At 44.4% G+C, this 20,939-nt stretch overlaps 1 long non-coding RNA gene across 2 annotated transcripts; it reads left to right on the top strand.

Annotated features, from left to right (window-relative positions):
* Positions 1-648: 648 nt before the first annotated feature.
* Positions 649-20,270, top strand: LOC122541091 (uncharacterized). Of its 2 annotated transcripts, XR_015753822.1 has the most exons (4): positions 649-774; positions 14,385-14,450; positions 15,729-15,899; positions 19,849-20,270. It is a non-coding gene; the product is annotated as an uncharacterized LOC122541091 (long non-coding RNA). The 2 variants fall into 2 exon arrangements; XR_015753821.1 differs by lacking the exon at positions 14,385-14,450 and having other exon boundaries at positions 656-774.
* Positions 20,271-20,939: the final 669 nt, after the last annotated feature.

Genomic DNA, 20,939 nt, shown 5'->3' with positions numbered 1-20,939 from the left:
TTTTATCTTAGCCTGCTGGACCAACTTTCCTCATTCCTGAAGAAGGGCTAATGCCCGAAACGTCGATTCTCCTGTTCCCTAGATGCTGCCTGACCTGCTGCGCTTTTCCAGCAACACATTTCCATCCATATAGATCACATCTACTGCTCTGCCCTCATCAATCCTCTTTGGTATTTCTTCAAAAAACTCAAATCAAGTTTTGAGACATGATTTCCCACTCACAAAACCATGTTGACTATCCCTAATCAGTCCACTTGAAACTGAGGCAAACATAAAGTAGTGACTAATTAAAATACAGTATTCAGGACACAGTTTTTTTCATCTTGAAAGTGGTGAGAGTGCAGATTCTGCTTTTTTAATGGGCTGTTTCAGTGTTATACATATTGTGAAGAAATGGCTAAACAAATCATTAAAAAGTTCCATTTTGACAGGATACAGTTTTTCACTCTGATTTGTGCCCAGTGTTAATTCTGTTTAGCAGCTTTGCACCTGGACAAATTGTTGAATCTTGCCAAATGACTAATGATGGAATAGCTTTCACAAGTAACAGATTGCAGTGAGTTGTGTAGCTTTCGAGATGATTTAGTTGTACAAAGGCCACGCCATCTCCTGAAAGCTCTTCCGTTTCCTGTCACAGTGCGTTCAGGATTTGCTTCAGTGACTGAAACGGAAGAAGAAGGTGAATGAACCTAATGTGGAGGACTGGCTCCTTGGAAAGTAACCAGAGGGGAGTTGCTGAGAGAATACAGTTCTGATGTCAACTGAATGACCGAGGTAACAATCCTGAACATAACCAGTTCCCGTGAGACTCAAAGATACTTCCTGCATTGGAAGGAGTTCAGACCGACAAAAGGAATGGATTTGTTTAAACTGCAGTCGGTAAAGAATATATTTAATGAGTAAATGACATTGAGAGCACCATGTAGTCTCAATGCTAACAAGTCACCTTGTGTAGTTCCTGTGATCAGACCTTCTGTGGTTTAGGAAAAGCAGGAGATCACGTCAGCCCTTGAACCTGTTTCCACCGGGCAACAACTTTGTGGTTAATCTGGTGCCTAATTTGATACACCTGACTATGATAGATTTTTGCCAAGGAATGTGGAATAATCTGAAAGTTAAAACTAGTCATTAACAATCATCTTTATTAGTAACGTAGACGAAAAGGAAAAGAGTGATTGATGAATTTTGCTCACAATACAATGTTAGATTGGAATATTATCTGTGAGGAGTATTCAAAAAGATATAGGCAGGTTAATTAAGTGGTTAGCAAGATGGTAGGTGGAGTGTGATATGGGAAATATTCACTTTGGCCAAAAGAACAGAACTATAGGAAAGTTTGGAATGGGATGAGATTGTGCCGGGAGTTGCAGTTCAGGGAAACTTGAGTGTATAAGGACAACTGAGGGGTGAACTTTATCAGAAATTCACAAGGTTCAATATTTTGAGTTTCATGAAGGGTTTCTCTGTGTGGGACTTAGCAAGACTTTGCACATTATTTTGCAAAACTGACCTCAGTGCCTGTACACCATGCTCCCTATGGTACCCACTCAGCACTCTCTGTCTCGCCTCAGGCAGCAATACACCCTGCTAGGAACATCCCCAGATTCCTGGCACTGATGCCATATTTGGAGAAGGACTGTCAGAGACCAGGTACCAGCTCAGCGTAAAGTAGGAGAGGAGCCTGTGGTGTCGACAGTTCAGAACTTCATTGAAATGTAGAAATAGACACAGGAGCAGCAGGTAGGCTTATCGGGACACTGGGCAAACTGACTCAGTGGTTACAGAGCATTAACAGTGCTAATTGTACCGTGCTGCCTCTGTAATGCAGTGTCTCTGTTTGACTGCATGGGCAGGTTGGCATCGTCCATGAAGAGTCAGGTCCAGCCCCCTGATGGTCTGCTGGGTTTAAACACGGATCTGCACTCTGTCTGTCTAGCCATTGATGCTCAGCACCAACAGCAAGGCAAGAGGGTGACGAGGGACCTTGCCCTCACTCCAGGTATTCCTTCCTCACAAAGAGACAGGAACTGTGCCAGGAGGCTTCTTGCCCGAGGAAGGGCACACACATAGGCCCCTCAGGAGACTCCAGACATGACTGGGTTTTCCACGTCCATTCCCCACCCTCACCTACACACATCACACCTCCCCCCAGCCCGTGGGTGTTCGAGCCAACAAGTGTAAACCTGCCTCTGGTCAGGACACACTCACCATTTCTAAAGCCTCTAGTCACAAATGCCCCAGACTAACCTGACCAAAACTCCAAGGCAAATCGAATCCACTGTTGGGCAGTCCCCTTCCCGTCCAGCGGTACTGCACCAAGACATAGAGGAGGGAAAGGAATGCGATAATCATCTGAGGACGCATGGGTGAAACTTCATTATCAATACATTTCTACATCTGCAAATATATGTTCACAGTTAATCATAAGTTGTGTGAACAAACGTCACTCCAACCACAACAATAAGAATGAAGGAACACTGCCTGGTCTTTCTTTGTCGAGAGTGTGGTACTGGAAAAGCGCAGCAGAACTGATGTTTCAGGCAAGAACCCTTCATCAGGAATGGCCTAAACGTCAATTCTCCTACTCCTCGGATGCTGCCTGACCTGTTGTGCTTTTCCAGCAACACACTCTCAACTCTGATGTCCAGCATCTGCAGTCCTTACTTCTTCCTGGTCTTTCTTGGTGCCACACCATGTTTAATAGCCCAAGGTATGAAGTGAGTGAACCACACAGAGGCTGTGGGACCTTGGAAGGTACTTGCCACTTTGGCAACTCAGATCAATGTTTCTAGTCCACATTCTAGGTGCCTACATTCCAGTAATAAGTAGGTTTGATTCCTGATTCTGCACTGATGTGGTGGAGAGAGCTCAGGATCAGGATCTGGACTCCACACAGTAGATCACGGCCGGAAGATTACATACAGCATTTATTACATGCAGGTGTCTTTCACCTGGATTGTATGGGTGTCTGTTTAATGCTATTGCCCACTGAAGAGGCATGAATGTGCCTCACAGAACAAAACATTTTGCCCACCCACTCCAGGTGTGTTGTCAGTCATTTTCATCTCCATTGACCACTTGATATTTGGATCAAGATGGAAGGAAATGGTGGTCATGCTTCACAGAGTGAGTCACATCATCAGCTTCTCAGTCAGGGTGATCTCTAAATCTTCATATTCTCTTTTTATTCAACTTTCCCATCAATGTTGTGTTGCTCCCCCACTCCCCCACTGTTCATTTCTGTACTTATCCCCTGAGCCACGGCCATGTTAAAGCACTGTGCCAGACAATGCATTGTCCACCTCATTGAAGTCAGAGTAATGCTGTCAGGGACCCTCTGTCGGTGACCCCTCATCAGCATCACCTGTCATTCCTCTGCTCTAGTGTCATTCCCCATCCCAATGTTGATTTATTCCCTTTCACAGTTGTTATCCCCTCTGTATCCCTGATGTGGAAGTGCCGGTGTTAGACTAGGATGGACAAAGTCAGAAGTAACACAACATCAGGTTATAGTCCAACAGGTTTATTTTAAATCACAAGCTTTTGCACCTGATTAAGGAGCAGCACTCCGAAAGCTTGTGATTTCAAGTAAACCTGTTAGACTACAACCTGGTGTCATGTGACTTTAGATTAGATTCCCTACAGTGTGGAAACATGCCCTTCGGCCCAACAACTCCACACCGATCCTCTGAAGATTAACCCACCCAGTCCCATTTCCCTCTGACTAATGCACCTAACACTATGGGCAATTTAGCATGGGGAGAAAGTGAGGTCTGCAGATGCTGGAGATCAGAGCTGGAAATGTGTTGCTGGAAAAGCGCAGCAGGTCAGGCAGCATCCAGGGAACAGGAGAATCGACGTTTCGGGCATAAACCCTTCTTCAGGATTCCTGAAGAAGGGCTTATGCCCGAAACGTCGATTCTCCTGTTCCCTGGATGCTGCCTGACCTGCTGCGCTTTTCCAGCAACACATTTCCAGCAATTTAGTATGGCCAATTCACCCAACCTGCACATCTTTGGACCTGTGGGAGGAAACTGGAGCACCCGGAGGAAACCCACACAGACACGGGGAGAATGTGCAAGCTCCACACAGACAGTCGCCCGAGGCTGGAATCAAACCTGGGACCCTGGTGCTGTGAGGCAGCAGTGCTAACCACTGAGCCACCGTGCCGCCACTTCTGCCTCTATAACCCAGTATGCTACCTCTGACACCCATACTTCAGCTCCCAGCTTCCCTCCCGCAGCAGTGGCCCAATAGCCTTACCTTCAACCTTTTGTGGATGGATTCCCTAGGACTGACATTGACCCACCCCTTGGACAACTCACCAAACTGTTGACTGATGGCCTCATTAGAAATATGTGGGGCAGGAATTCTCCAATCCACGATAGCTGGACACCTGGACTGGCAGAAGGTGATGTGCATTATTGACATTGTATTTGGAGTTGAAGACCCTATGGGATACACTGAGGAACATTTTAAGGTACCATGTACTGGGCCACAGTACATTCCAAGCCGCAAAATGTTGTCTTGTAGCCTGTCTTCTTCACAAGGCTGTGGGCAATCTTACAGCTCGTCCACACTGTTTCACATGTGTGTATTTTTGCTGCAACTTACAAGAACAAACTCATCGAATCAGCATTTTCTGAGGGTTTCACACATCCGAACAATTGGAACAAATCTGGTAATGTTTATAGCAGGTATCATTGACCATTGCACTTTGAGAATTGGAGCACAACAGTGTCATTAAGCAGCTGCTCTATTAACACAGTAGGAAAAGAGGAAAAAGTGTTGCTGATCTATTAAGTGAAGAATAGAAAAATGCAAGAAACAGCAGCTCCAGGACATCTGGGGAGAGAATGGAGGAGAGGCTTGATGCTTTCATCAATAGCAGTAACATTGCATTGAAAATGTGCTTTAAATGCCAATAAACAAAACTTTTGTCACTTTAAAAATTCTTGCTGCCATGGTATTTTCTTTAAACGTTTTTGAAGAGCACAATGTGGGGGTGATAGTCATAGAAGCTGTAAAGTACAGATGGGGGCCATTCAGCCCATCAAGTCTGTACTGATCCTCTGAAGAACATCCCATCTAGACCTACCCCATCCCTGTAATTGTGCAATTAGCATGGTTAATCCACCGAGCCTACACATTGTGGGTTGTGGGAGGAAACTGGAGCACCCAGTGGAAACCCACGCAGACACGGGGAGAATGTGCAAACTCCACACGGACAATCACCCAGGACTGGAATTAAACCTGGGTCCTGATGCTGTGAGGCAGTAGTGCTAACCACTGAGACTGGGTTAGTAATCTCGAGCCACAGGCCAATGTTTTGGGACTGGGTTTGAATCCACCATGGCAGCTTGTGAAATTCAAATTCAACAAAAAGCAATTCCAGTGGCAACCACAAAACTCCTGTCACGTGTCATAAAACCCATGTTCTTCAGGGAAGGAAATCTGCCATCCTTACCTGGTCTGGCCTCCATGTGACTCCAGACCCACAGCAATGTGATTAATTCTTATCTGCCCTCTGGGCAATTAGAGATGCTGGCCCTGTCAATGGTGCCCATCCCATGAACAAATTAAGAACATATTAGCCTCCAGTCTTCTAAGGTTGATCCACAGTGTTATGAAACACAGTCACAGTGTTAATGTTTTAATCAATTTAAAATAAAAAGCAAGATGGTAGGAGAAGCAGGCTGACATTTTATTCCTATTAAACCTAATAACATACTCAAATAGAAGGATGTTCACTTCAGTGAGCATTTGGAGACACATCGACTTGTTTTTTAACATCCAAAGCTCAGAAACATTCGCTGTGTGTATACACTGAAAGTATCTGTCGGTAGTTCAGTTAAGAGTAGATTTCTTTTATAATTATACATTAATTGATTGGGAGAAGATGAAACCTCTATTAAGCACAACTTAAACAAGTTTGGGTTTTCAACAAATTATTTCAGAAATTAATGAACTAAATAGTTAAATGCACCTCTGTCACCGTCACAGGCTCTGAGGAAGACACCTGATGTACCTGTAAACTGTTGATGAGAAAGATGTTTGGTTTTCAATGTTATTTCATAAAGAATATTCTCACTCACAATAGTGATTACAGTTGAAGATGATTAGGGGCTTTTAGTCAGTTTTCTGATTAAACATCTCTGATACTCTGATGGAAGCTCAAAACTTGGAGCATCAGCTGTGCATCTGTTGCCAGGCCACGTGCTGACCTTAATAACTCTCAGCTGACAACGAACCTACTAAAGAAATGAAGTTGTAAATTAGATGGAGTGCTGGAGGAATTGGACCTTCCTATGAATGCAGATTTCCCAAGTCCAGAATGCTATGCTAGGGATGCTATGGTTAGAAAATACCCTTAGTTACAGAAAAACATTGAAGTAACATATTTGATTGCTGTGAACAGCATTGAATTATATCAAATAGGAATCAGCCTTTTCTCTATTCAAAATACACTCCAAAGATTTGAACTGGTAAAATAAACTAGCACCAAGGGTGTGCTGCACTGTCAGAGGGTCAATACTGAGAGAGCACTGCACTGTTGAAGGGTCAGTACTGAGGGTGTGCAGTACTGTCAGAGAATCAGCACTGGGGGAAATGTTACAATGTCAGAGGGTCAGTACTGAGGGACTGCTGCACTGTCAGAGGGTCAGTACTGAGGGACTGCTGCAATGTTGGAGAGCCTGTGCTGAGGCGACACTGCATTATTGGAGGGTTAGTGCTGAGGGAATGCAGCACTGACAGAGGGTCAGTACTGAGGGAGTGCCACACTGTCAGAGGGGCAATACTGAGGGATTGCCATACTGTCAGAAGGTCAGTAATGAGGGAGTGTTGTACTGTCAGAGAGTCAGTGCTGAGAGAGTGCCGCACTGTCGGAGGGGCAACACTGAGTGAGTGCCGCACTGTTAGAGGGTCAGTGCTGAGGGAGTGTTGCACTGTCAGAAGGTCAGTACTGAGCGAGTGCCGCACTGCTGCTTTTGAGGTGAGATGGTAACGTGCTTTCTCAAGTAAAAGATAACATGGCATTATTGGAAGAATTCTGGAATTATCCTGGCCAATATTTATTTCTGCACAAATATCTGAAAGTAGATGATCTGGTCATGAACATATTGCTGTTTGGGGACTCTTACTATTCAAAAATTAGCTCCCAGGTTACCCTACACTACAAAGTACTTATTTTGCAATAAAGTGCTATGGGACGTGTGGTCTTAAAAGGTGCTTTATAAGTTCTCACTTTTAACATGACCCATGCTATGAGAGAGGAGGTGAATTATTAAAACCAGTTCTGTTTCTCAGCTTATTAATGTGAGAAACACTGATCAGAAAACTGAGCTTGACACCAGAGGGAGGCAGATGCAGCACTAATTGTAAAACCTGACTCACTTGTAGTACAGGTTCTTATTGCCAGCCTGACATTACTGAACTTACTCCCAGTCTGCCTTTACTATTAAATATAAAATAGTAAAGGAACTTAGTTTAGCCAGAACAAGAGCATTTTACAATGTTCTGAAGCACTTTATAGCCGCAGTTTTTAAAAATATAGTTAATCACAGAATTGCTACAGCACGAGACCATTTGGCCCATCGAGCCTACATCAGTTCTACTCCATTCTAACAATCTCCAGCATTTTCCCTAATCCCTTATATAGAGTCATAGAGATGTACAGCATGGAAACAGACCCTTCAGTCCAACCCGTCCATGCCGACCAGATATCCCAACCCAATCTAGTCCCACCTGCCAGTACCTGGCCCATATCACTCTAAACCCTTCCTATTCATATACCCATCCAAATGCCTTTTAAATGTTGCAATTGCACTAGCCTCCACCACATCCTCTGGCAGCTCATTCCACACACATACACTGTGTGAAAAAGTTGTCCCTTAGGTCTCTTTTATATCTTTCCCCTCTCACCCTAAACCTATGCTCTCTAGTTCCCACCCCAGGGAAAAGACTTTGCCTATTTATCCTATCCATGCCCCTCATAATTTTGTAAACCTCTATAAGGTCACCCCTCAGCTTCCGATACTCCAGGGAAAACAACCCCAGCCTGTTCAGCCTCTCCCTAGCTCAAATCCTCCAACCCTGGCAATATCTTTGTAAATCCTTTCTGAACCTTTTCAAGTTTCACAGCATCTTTCCAATAGGAAGGAGACCAGAATAGCATGCAATATTCCAACAGTGGTCTATCCAATGTCCTGTACAGCTGCAACACGACCTGCCAACTCCTGTACTCAATACTCTGACCAATAGAGGAAAGCATACCAAATGCCTTCGTCACTATCCTATCTCCCTGCGACGCCACTTTCAAAGATCTATGAACCTGTACTCCAAGGTCTATAAAATCTCTCTCGTTGACCAAGCTCATGGTCCTCTGTGACAACATCTCCTTACGTGGCTTGGTGTTACCTTGAGATGTTTCATTTTATTGAAGGCAGATGTTGAAAGAAAATAGGTCATTGTACCTACTATAAGGTCTCCCAACTGACATTGAAGGCAGTGGATACTGCCACTCACTGGGGCCAGTAACCCTCATTGACCCTCACTGGGCACTGATTCTCATTGGGCCAACTGTCCTTCGCTGGGCAATGTTCCTCACTGGCTACTCACTTTCATTGGGCCAACTGTCCCTCACTGGGACACTGCCCACACTGGGACACTGCCCTCACTGGTCACTGTCCCTCACTGGGATACTGCCCTCACTGGTCACTGTCCCTCACTGGGACACTGCCCTCACTGGTCACTGTCCCTCACTGGGACACTGCCCTCACTGGGACACTGTCCCTCACTGGTCACTGTCCCTCACTGGGACACTGCCCTCACTGGTCACTGTCCCTCACTGGTCACTGTCCCTCACAGGGGCACTGCCCTCACTGGTCACTGTCCCTGACTGGTCACTGTCCCTGACTGGGACACTGTCCCTCACTGGTCACTGTCCCTCACTAGGACACTGGCCCTCACTGGTCACTGCCCTCACTGGGACACTGCCCTCACTGGGGCACTGTCCCTCACTGGTCACTGTCCCTCACTGGGGCACTGTCCCTCACTGGGACACTGCCCTCACTGGTCACTGTCCCTCACTGGGGCACTGTCCCACACTGGGGCACTGTCCCTCACTAGGACACTGCCCTCACTGGTCACTGCCCTCACTGGGGCACTGTTCCTCACTGGGACACTGCCCTCACTGGTCACTGTCCCTCACTGGTCACTGTCCCTCACTGGGACACTGCCCTCACTGGTCACTGTCCCTCACTGATCACTGTCCCTCACTGGGGCACTGCCCTCACTGGTCACTGTCCCTGACTGGTCACTGTCCCTGACTGGGACACTGTCCCCCACTGGTCACTGTCCCTCACTAGGACACTGTCCCTCACTGGGGCACTGTGCCTCACTAGGACACTGCCCTCACTGGTCACTGCCCTGACTGGGACACTGCCCTCACTGGGGCACTGTCCCTCACTGGGACACTGCCCTCACTGGGGCACTGTCCCTCACTGGGACACTGCCCTCACTGGTCACTGTCCCTCACTAGGACACTGTCCCTCACTGGGGCACTGTCCCTCACTAGGACACTGCCCTCACTGGGACACTGCCCTCACTGGTCACTGCCCTGACTGGGACACTGCCCTCACTGGGGCACTGTCCCTCACTGGGGCACTGTCCCTCACTGGGACACTGTCCCTCACTGGGGCACTGCCCTCACTGGGGCACTGCCCTCACTGGGACACTGCCCTCACTGGGACACTGCCCTCACTGGGGCACTGTCCCTCATTGTGCACTGATCCTCAGTTGGCATAGGTGGATTTTCATTGTTTTGTCCAACTGATCATTCTTCTTCTACAAGCTTAGACGTTGTGTTATGACAGGCTACCTACTGCCATGGGATAGAGGGGAAAACATCATCAGCAAGCACAATCTGGAGTAGTGGATATGATTCCATTAATCAGGAACAGGAAACCTCGGCTAGTTTTGTTTCCTGTCCACGATTACAGCTCCCTCACCACTGGTTACAATAGGAATCACTGAATGAGGTCTGTGAGCCCACCAACTGCTAATCTGAGTTCAGAGCAGTGAAACTTCTGGTGTTCTTGCTGAAAGAAGCATTGCCTTCGAAGACAGTACTGGGGCAGTTGCTGAGCCACTGATGGAACATGGATCCTTGGAAACTGTTGCTAATGGAGGCAGAAGTACAATTTTTTATTTTCTTAACCTATTTTGCTGCCACATGCCTGTGGTTTTATACATATGAAGAGTACTTCACCCACAATGCTGTGCAGCACAGACAAGGCCCTACTCAGGCTGCTGTGCTCAGTAGAGCCTCAAGTTGTTGCTGAGAGCTTCACTTTTCTTCTCTTTGAGAAACTCGGGAGCAGAGTACTTTAAATCAATATGTTGTTAAATCAGTTTTGAAAAAACAAGTAACATTATATAAAAGATGCTTCAATTTTAAAGTCCGGTTGCACTACATAGTCAGCGCAAGATCTGATAACTTGAGTAGTTTCTGCTATGGGTCAAACAGGAAACAAAAACAGTTTCATAAAATAATTCAGAGAGCAAGCACAGATCATTCTGCATGAGGTGGAGCCGGGAATGGCCCAGGAATTTGTAATACTGTCGTGATTTTAATGGGGTTAGCCAGCTGGATCTCATGGAATATGAGTTCCCTGATTGGGGCTGTTAATCTGATCCAATCAGGAGTTTACAAAACCATTGATCAAATTGGTCTCATTCCATTTCTTCATATTATTTATGTTTATTTTGTGTTTCTCCCCCTTATACAATCAGGATTTTAAGATACTCTAAGGATCGTTTCAAAATTCATTATTGTGTAAAAGTTACAGCAAACAAATACATGTTGCAGTTCTGTCTCCTCAAGTACCTGATCCTGTTCAAATTCTCCTTCGTCTTTCTTTCCACCAACCCCCGGTATAATTTGTTCAAATCACTAACTCTCCACTCCACAAATCATAGCCCACTCTCTGATCTAATTCTCCTGTGTTTAATTGTCAATCTCTGTGCTGTTTCCTGTTCTCCAGTGAGGTTCCCAAACTGTAACTCTGCTTTTCTGGCCAGACTGTATGTCTAGCTGGTCGCAGCTTGTTTTTGTTCACATGTTGATTGATATGGCTACAGCTCCCTGCCTCCCGGGAATGGAGAATCATTATCATTCATACTGATGAGCACTTGTCCCTAGGATGAAATTCTTCTCTTTTTAAAGAGGAAGGCAGTTTTCCTAATGGTTGCTCATTGTAACTCTTTCCCTTTAATAAGAAGCAGAAGAAGTTTGTATTTGCAAACGAGAGGGACCGTATTGTTGAAGAGGAGAGTGTGAAACGGACTGGTAAGCTTGAAGAGATACTTGTTAGGAAGGAAGATGTGTTGGACATTTTGAACAACTTGAGGATAGACAAGTCCCCCGGGCCTGACGGGATATATCCTAGGATTATGTGGGAAGCAAGAGAGGAAATTGCAGAACCGTTGGCAATGATCTCTTCGTCTTCACTGTCAACAGGGGTGGTACCAGAGGTCTGGAGAGTGGCGAATGTTGTGCCCCTGTTCAAAAAAGGGAATAGGGATAACCCCGGGAATTACAGGCCAGTTAGTCTTACTTCAGTGGTAGGCAAAGTAATGGAAAGGGTACTGAGGGATAGGATTTATGAGTATCTGGAAAGACACTGCTTGAGTAGGGACAGCCAGCACGGATTTGTGAGGGGTAGGTCTTGCCTTACAAGTCTTATTGAATTCTTTGAGGAGGTGACCAAGCATGTGGATGAGGGTAGAGCAATGGATGAAGTGTACATGGATTTTAGTAAGGCATTTGATAAGGTTCCCCATGGTAGGCTTATGCGGAAAGTCAGGAGGCATGGGATAGAGGGAAATTTGGTCAATTGGATAGAAAACTGGCTAACCGGTCGAAGTCAGAGAGTGGTGGTAGATGGTAAATATTCAGCCTGGAGCCCAGTTACAAGTGGAGTTCCTCAGGGATCAGTTCTGGGTCCTCTGCTGTTTGTAATTTTTATTAATGACTTGGAAGAGGGAGTCGAAGGGTGGGTCAGTAAATTTGCAGATGATACGAAGATTGGTGGAGTTGTGGATAGTGAGGAGGGCTGTTGTCGGCTGCAAAGGGACTTAGATATGATGCAGAGCTGGGCTGAGGAGTGGCAGATGGAGTTCAACCCCGCCAAGTGTGAGGTTGTCCATTTTGGAAGGACAAATAAGAATGCGGAATACAGGGTTAACGGTAGGGTTCTTAGTAAGGTGGAGGAGCAGAGGGATCTTGGGGTCTATGTTCATAGATCTTTGAAAGTTGCCACTCAGGTGGATAGAGCTTGTAAGAAGGCCTATGGTGTATTAGCATTCATTAGCAGAGGGATTGAATTCAAGAGTCGTGAAGTGATGTTGCAGCTGTACAGGACCTTGGTTAGGCCACATTTGGAGTACTGTGTGCAGTTCTAGTCGCCTCACTTTAGGAAAGATGTGGAAGCTTTGGAGAGGGTGCAAAGACGATTTACCAGGATGTTGCCTGGAATGGAGAATAGGTCGTACGAGGATAGGTTGAGAGTGCTAGGCCTTTTCTCATTGGAACGGCGAAGGATGAGGGGTGACTTGATAGAGGTTTATAAGATGATCAGAGGAATAGATAGAGTAGACAGTCAGAAACTTTTTCCCCGGGTACAACAGAGTGTTACAAGGGGACATAAATTTAAGGTGAAGGGTGGAAGGTGTAGGGGAGATGTCAGGGGTAGGTTCTTTACGCAGAGAGTGGTGGGAGCATGGAATGCGCTGCCTGTGGGAGTGGCAGAGTCAGAATCATTGGCGACCTTTAACCGGCAATTGGATAGGTACATGGATGGGTGCTTAAGCTAGGACAAATGTTCGGCACAACATCGTGGGCCGAAGGGCCTGTTTTGTGCTGTATTGTTCTATGTTCTATGTTCCAAGTCTTAAACCTCTCGGTAAAGGATTTTAAATTGAATTATTGATGTCCTCAATAGTTTGCCTGCACATTTGTAAAATGCAAAATAAACTGGCAGCTGAGGCTAACCCAGGAGACAGTTTAAAATCTTGACCCCATTTCTGATTTACTGCCGTCACCTCAGATATCCACATGCTCCAGACAGACTGAACACTAGGGGCTCATGAATGTAGCCAATGTGAGTAGCTATGTTCCTCATAGTCACTCGGCACCTGTGTACTGTCTCCAGCAAGATACCCTCTCCGTATCATCTGCCAGCAATTTGTAAATGTGCAGTTGTGATTGTAACAGAATAATTAAAACACAGAGACAGGTTACACATGGAGATATATTGCTGTTATTGACTTCAGTAATTATTTGGTCGCTTTATTGCCTTGTACCCAGACTATATGATATGAGCCAGTGAAAATGCTGTGAAACCTATGGTATAAATTGAGTAATTGGAACTGACATTGATTAATTCTTTGGAGAAGGTGAACTGACTTTAGCAAGAAGTGACCACCTTGCTCCCACTTTGTCGCCACTATTTTCTATTGTTACTGACTTTAAAACTCCAGTTTCTTGTTCCCTTGAGCCCCTGAGTTAAGGATATATCATTGTGTTTGGTGTCAATGAAACCTCTGGTGATATTTGCATTGTGTTGAATGAAAGGTTTTGTCCAGATCTTGCTGAGTATAACTTTACAGGAGAATCCGGAAGGATGGAAACATGAGTGAGGTAGCAGCATACTGATGCAGACAAGTGACACAATAAATTAAGGGTGTAAAAACCATGCTCATAACTAGCAATTATTCCAGATGAGTAATACTGTTCCTCTGAGTGCCAGGGCGAGATAAGATGATCAGGAAGACAGAGGGGTATGGAATGGATGTCAATACTTAGAAGCAAGCTGTTTGCATTCTTAGATTTTCTACAAAGTTCACCCCATATTATATTTGTCAAAGTTGACACCAGTCACTGAAGAGTCACAGAGATTGCCAGAGAATCTGTGGAGAGAAATCAGAATTAACATTTTGGGTCCAGTGACCCTTCTTCAGAGTTGACCGGAACTAGGAAAAGGCTGGTATTTATATAAATACCACAAATATCAAACGTTGACTCCGCTTTCTCCCCACAGATGCTGCCTGACCTGCTGAGTTTCTCCAGCAATTTCTGTTTCTGTTTTCCAGTATTTCTTTCCTTTTTTTGCTGTACACTAGCATTTTAAATACTCTAGGCATTAATGTCTGCCCCTCTCCCCTGCGACAGTGTGTAAGGTGACAGGCATTAACTGGGAGTGAGATTCCAGGATGGACCTGGTAAATTTCACCAACCCCTCCCCCACCATTAGCAGGAGAAAACCAATGTTAGATTTAGCCACGGACACCATTTAAATGCTGCTGGTTTACTTCATTTTTAGGAAGAGTGAAAGGATGCAGATGTCTGGTGACCTGATAGCCTTGGGCTTCCTGCCAGCTTATGGGAGGTGAGTGAGAGTCAGGGTGCCCAAGAGACTCTGACGTGAGGTTACAGGAGGCTCTGTAGCCGTGGGAGGTTAGTCCTGTGGCCCCAGGCCTCATAAACTAAATCAGTGAAACTACCCTTCAGGTTCATCCTTCTCCACAATCCCTGACCCATCTCTTGGTGATCTGAGAACAGAGTGCTTTAGACCATAGGACATAGGAGCGGAAGTAAGGCCATTTGGCCCATCGAGTCCACTCCACCATTCAATCATAGCTGATGAGGTAAAAACAATGACTGCAGATGCTGGAAACCAGATTCTGGATCAGTGGTGCTGGAAGAGCACAGCAATTCAGGCAGCATCCGAGGACAGGCAAAATCGACGTTTCGGGCAAAAGCCCTCCCCACTGACCTATTGTACTCTATGCCACTCTCTCCCCACCCCCACCCTCCTCTAGCTTGTCTCTCCGCGCTTCAGGCTCTCTGCCTTTGTTCCTGATGAAGGGCTTTTGCCCGAAACGTCGATTTTGCCTGTCCTCGGATGCTGCCTGAATTGCTGTGCTCTTCCAGCACCACTGATCCAGAATCATAGCTGATGGGCATTTCAACTCCACTTACCTGCATTCTCCCCGTAGCCCTTAATTCCTTGGACATCAAGAATTTATCAATCTCTGCCTTGAAGACATTTAGCGTCCCAGCCTCCACTGCACTCTGTGGCAATGAATTCCACAGGCCCACCACTCTCTGGCTGAAGAAATGTCTCTGCATTTCTGTTCTGAATTTACCCCCTCTAATTCTAAGGCTGTGTCCACAGGTCCTAGTCTCCTCGCCTAACGAAAACAATTTCTTAGCATCCACCCTCTCCACGCCATATATTATCTTGTAAGTTTCTATTAGATCTCCCCTTAACCCTCTAAGCTCCAATGAATACAATCCTAGGATCCTTAGCCGTTCCTCGTATGTTAGACCTACCATTCCAGGGATCATCCGTGTGAATCTCTGCTGGACACGCTCCAGTGCCAGTATGTCCTTCATGAGGTGTGGGGACCAAAACTGGACACAGTACTCCAAATGGGGCCTAACCAGAGCTTTATAAAGTCTCAGTAGCACAACGGTGCTTTTATATTCCAACCCTCTTGAGATAAATGACAACATTGCATTCGCTTTCTTAATCACGGACTCAACCTGCATGTTTACCTTTAGAGAATCCTCAATTAGCACTCCCAGATCCCTTTGTACTTTGGCTTTACGAATTTTCTCACCGTTTAGAAAGTAGTCCATGCTTGTATTCTTTTTTCCAAAGTGCAAGACCTTGCATTTGCTCACATTGAATTCCATCAGCCATTTCCTGGACCACTCTCCCAAACTGTCTAGATCCTTCTGCAGCCTCCCTCACTCCTCCCTTCAGGAACAAGTACTCCATCAGGCTGGTGAATGAAGGTGTGAATGCCATGCATGTGGGGAGTAAAGACTGGTAAGTCATGAATTATTTTCTCCATTTTGATAATTTAGTCATCTTTCCTTGTGTGTGGTTTAGATTCATGTTTCTGCTTTCAGTCAAAGCTGATCTAGACTTATGCTATTAACAGCACTTTAACATCCATAACCACTCCTTTTCTCTTTTGTTCTTTGAAATCTTTCATCTGCTTTTCATCATTTATATAAATGATTTGGATGTGAAATTAGGAGGTATAGATAATAAGTTTGCAGATGACACCAAAATTGGAGGTGTAGTGGATAGTGAAGAAGGTTACCTCAGAGTACAACAGAATCTTGATCAGATGGGCAAATGGGCTGAGGAGTGACAGATGGAGTTTAATTTAGATAAATACGAGGTGCTGCATTTTAGAAAAGCAAATCAGAGCAGGACTTATACACTTAATGATACGTTGCTGTGTTGCTGAACAAAGAGACCTTGTAGTGCAGGTTCATAGTTTCTTCAAAGTTGAGTTGCAGGTAGATAGGATAGTGTAGAAGGTGTTTGGTATGCTTGCTTTTATTGGTCAGAGTATTGAGTACAGGAGTTGGGAGTTCATGTTGCAGCTGTACAGGACTTTGATTAGGCCACTTTTGGAATATTGCGTGCAATTCTGGTCTCCTTCTTATCAGAAGGATGTTGTGAAACTTGAAAGTGTTCAAAAAAGATTTCCAAGGATGTTGCCAGGGTTGGAGGATTTGAGCTATAGGGAGAAGCTGAATAGACTGGGGCTGTTTTCCCTTGCATGTCAGAGTGAGGGGTGACCTTATAGAGGCTTATAAAATCATGAGGGGCATGGATAGGATAAATAGACAAAGTCTGTTCTCTGGGTTGGAGGGGTTCAGAACTAGAGGGCATAGGTTTAGGGTGAGAGGGAAGAGATATAAAAGGGACCTAAGGGGCAATGTTTTCACACAGAGGGTGATGTGTGTGTGGAATGAGATGCCAGAAGAAATGGTGGAGACTGGTACAATTACAGCATTTAAAAAAACATCTGGATGGTATATGAATCGAAAGGGTTTAGAAAGATATGGACCAAGTGATAGCAGGTGGGACTAGATTAGGTTGGGATATCTGGTCGGCATGAACGAGTTGGACCAAAGGGTCTGTTTCCGTGCTGTACATCTCTATGACTCTATCTTTAATCTTCCTTGCACTTTAAACTCATACTTCCCTACCCTTTGATTCTATTTGCACCTCCCTCCTCTTTCATAGAATAAAACCCATTATATTTTCACTGCTGTTCAGTTCTGAACTGGAGTCATATGGACTTTAACACTGTTTCTCTCCACACAGTTTCTGCCAAACCAGCTGAGTTTTCCCTGTGCTTCCTGTTTTTATTTTCAATCACTAACATCTGTATTGTTTTAGGTCACTCGTATTCGTTTGGTACTGAGTACAGCTATCAATTAAGAAATCAATTTTATATTGTAAATCTCCTCAACTGATCAACCTGCCATAAATATAAAGAAAAATTCTATTTACAAATGACAGCAAAGATATTTAATCCTTTCATTGCCTTTTAAACCATTAATCAAAATGCAAATTCAGGCCCCCACTCAGATATGATGTTGCAGATTGTGTCTGGTCTCAGATTGGTCTCACCAGCCACCAAACCAGATGAAAGCAAGGCACTCCGGACCCCAAGGGACTGCCTGAGAAGAAGATAAGGTTATTATAGCATTACGTAGAGAAGTAAAAAGTTTATTCACTTTGGCCACAACAGAAAAGCTGATTATTTTGTAAGGGATGTGAACCTTTTGAATGTTTACTTTCAGAGAGACTTGGAACACAGAAAGTTAGAATGCTGGGACAGCTCATAGTTAGGAAAAAATTAGTCAATGGTATTTATTGCAAGGGCATTTTAGTCGTGAAAGTCTTCACTAATAAAGTCTTGTTACAATTTTAAAGAGTTTTAGTGAGAACTCACCTGGAATACAGTGTGTAATTTTGTTCTTGATGTTTATTGAAGGTGACACTTACATTGGAAGCAGTCCAACAAAGATTCATGAAATTGATTCCTGGGATGAAAGGGTTGATCTATGATGAGAAGCAGGTCCACATTGTCAGGGGTTTAGAAGAATGAGAGGCGACCTGATTGCAAGCTGCATCATTCAGAAAGGCATGCACTGAGAGACATTTATTTCCTGCGGCTTGAGAATTGAGACCATGCAGGCACACTTTAGGGACAAGGAGAGAATGATTTAAGACTCAGATGGAGTGGAATGTCTTCACTCAATGGATTATGTGTTTTTGGGGAAACCTCAGCCCTGAGGGCTCAGAATACTCCATCGTTAAATATAGTTATGGCCAGGAGAGGCAAAATATTTTGATCACTCAGAGAACAACTCAGATCTTAGATTAGGAGGAAGTAAATTTGAAGCTGAAGATCAGCCATGATTGAGTCAAATAGCAGAATAGGCTGAAGGGGCCAAATAGTCCACTCATCCTTCTGCTTCTTATATTCTAATGTTCTACCTGTGACTCTCTGCTTTGGGCATTATGTTAAAGTTTAATCAGTGTAACAAACTTCCCAAATTCCCCTAAATTCATTGGGTCCTACTGACTTTAAACAGACACTACAGTCAGTGTGGATAGGATCTCTGCTATGTATTAAATTGCTGCTGGTTTCTTCATTATTTTAACTTCTGGATTAAAACCAGGTTTACTTGAAGCAATAAGCCAGTGTGGGAGCTGTGTATTTCATCATGTCAGTACGTCAGCTTTCCTGGTGTGGCCTTTCCCCTGTTAAGACTAATGAGTTGCAAAACCATTTGCTTCTGTCTGATAAGAATCATTTCTCACTTCCACCTCAAACTGCTCTCTAAACTCCATCATTATTATTTTATTCTGTCACTAAACCCTAAGCCCACTGCTCTGCTTTGTTAGGCTTTGTTGGGCTCCTCAGTCTTCTGGGCTTTAGACTGTGAGCTCTTCGTACAAATGCATGGTTTCTCACCTATGTCTTTGAAATATCTTGTTTTATCTCCAGGTGTCACTTTTGCCATTTCACCATCTTCCCATTCTTTGTTTTCTGCAGTGTGTGGTCATTTTTCTTTGTTCCCCTCTCAGAACCTTCTTTTACCTGATCACATGGAGCATCTCCCAGCTCTGAGGCTCACTCTCAACACCTGGGAATATCAATGCTGCATTGGATGTTTCATTTGGTGTCAGTTTGGTTTTGACGATTCTTGATACCTTGGGACAGTGTTGAACAACTGAGTCTGATTAGCATGTCCCCTCACTGGGGGCTGGTTTATAAATCAGTCAGAAGCCCTTGCACTTGGCTGTTTGTGGCAGCTCTATTGTTCGAGTAACATTTCATTCCCTTTCTCCTGAGGACAAATTGAAAACTTGAACTTGAGTAACCAATTATCCAGAGACAGGAGTGAGTGGGTGTTGGTGAATAATGGCTCCACGATCAGGTAAAGGGTTATCTTGACCACAAACACTACCCCACTCCCTCCCTACCCCAGCCCTCCTTAACATACCCCAACATCCCCCAGCTCTCCTTAAATACCTGCAATAGTTCTGAGTGTTTTTGGACCCTTTGGTCGATGGATTTATTTTGTTACTCACAGCTGGGTGATGGTAGACATAAAAAATGAATTGCTTCAACCTCACCAGGACCAAATGCCTCTGGTGCTGATGGTACTTACACAATTTTATCCTTCTCAGTTTTTTTGTTATTGATATTGTGGGCATTGCTGGCTGGGCCAGCATTGATTGTCTGTCCCCAGTTGCCCTGGAGATGAAATGAAACACCTGATGCAGCATCAACAGAGAAGCCAAAAGTGGATATTCCCAGGTGTTCAGAGCCAGCCTCAGAGCTGGGAGTTGCCATCTTGAACCACTGCAATCCATTAGTGTAGGGCCACCCACAATGTTGATGGGGAGGGGATACATTCCAAGTCCATATCATTACTCTCTCAAATTTCTTTTTCAGTGCACAGATACCTCTGAGGAACCTTAGAGTGTCTGCGAACTACACAAGGAACACTGGTCTGGATGGCCTGTGATTTGGTGCTGAACCTGAGGAGCATTTATTTTTCAAAATATTGTTTATAGCAAAAAACACTTTAATTGAATCTCATAATTAAATGCCAACATGATAGGGCAAAAAAGCTGAACAGCATAGTTTTTCTGTAATCACAAGTATGTATTGCAGTTAGGAGATGTGAACATGTAGTGATGTGATTGGATAATATAGTCATGTGCACTAATCTGGAATGTAGACTATTCCAATATGGTTGGGTACAGATAGGGGTGAGTATGTATGTAACCCTTTGATTGGAAGTTTGTTATCTGTAAAAATGATATAAAATCTTTGTTTTTGCAGTAAAGAATTTAATACATCATTTTCATGAAGGGTACAGCTCCCACACATGCATGAATAAATATTTGAACAAAAGAGTTTCATCTGGTCTAAGAGGAAATAAAGGTTAACCTCACTCTTTGAAGAAGGATTGTGAACAGCATGAACTGCTTTTTAAACATGACATGTGGGCCCATGTTCCAGTAAATTCTCTATTCCAGTAAAGGCCTAGATCCAAAGGTTGCCAGGTTACAGACGTGTAGCCTGTATCAACCATCCACTGCTGTGGTCTTACATCCGACCCAAGGCAATCAAGAGAGGCTCCTAACTCATCCAGGTAGTTAAAAACAGCAGCAGATGTTTTCATGAATTCTTCAACTTACAGGAAAATCCATGGATCAAACATCATTGAAATATTAGAAACAAGAGTAGCCTGATTTGTTCCATCATTTGATTGTATTGCAGCCTTGAGTTCCACATTGTTTGGTATCAGTCAGGGCTCAGTGGATCTCTTGCCTCTGTCTCAGAAAGTTGTGGATTCAAATCTCACTTCAGATACTTGAACAAGTACTACAGGTTGACGTTTCAGTATAATACTGAGAGAATGATGCATTGTGGGAAGCAGCATTTTTATTTAAAATGTGAACACAAGCGCCTGTTTGCCTTTCAGAAGGATGACTTTGAATGAGACCTCCCCAGTGTTCTAATTAATATTTACCTTT

This window comes from Chiloscyllium plagiosum, unplaced genomic scaffold, assembly GCF_037043375.1.
Source record: "Chiloscyllium plagiosum isolate Xiang-an unplaced genomic scaffold, Cpla_swu_hap1 HiC_scaffold_39, whole genome shotgun sequence".
Taxonomy (NCBI): domain Eukaryota; kingdom Metazoa; phylum Chordata; class Chondrichthyes; order Orectolobiformes; family Hemiscylliidae; genus Chiloscyllium; species Chiloscyllium plagiosum.
This window is presented reverse-complemented; position numbering and strand designations above follow the sequence as displayed.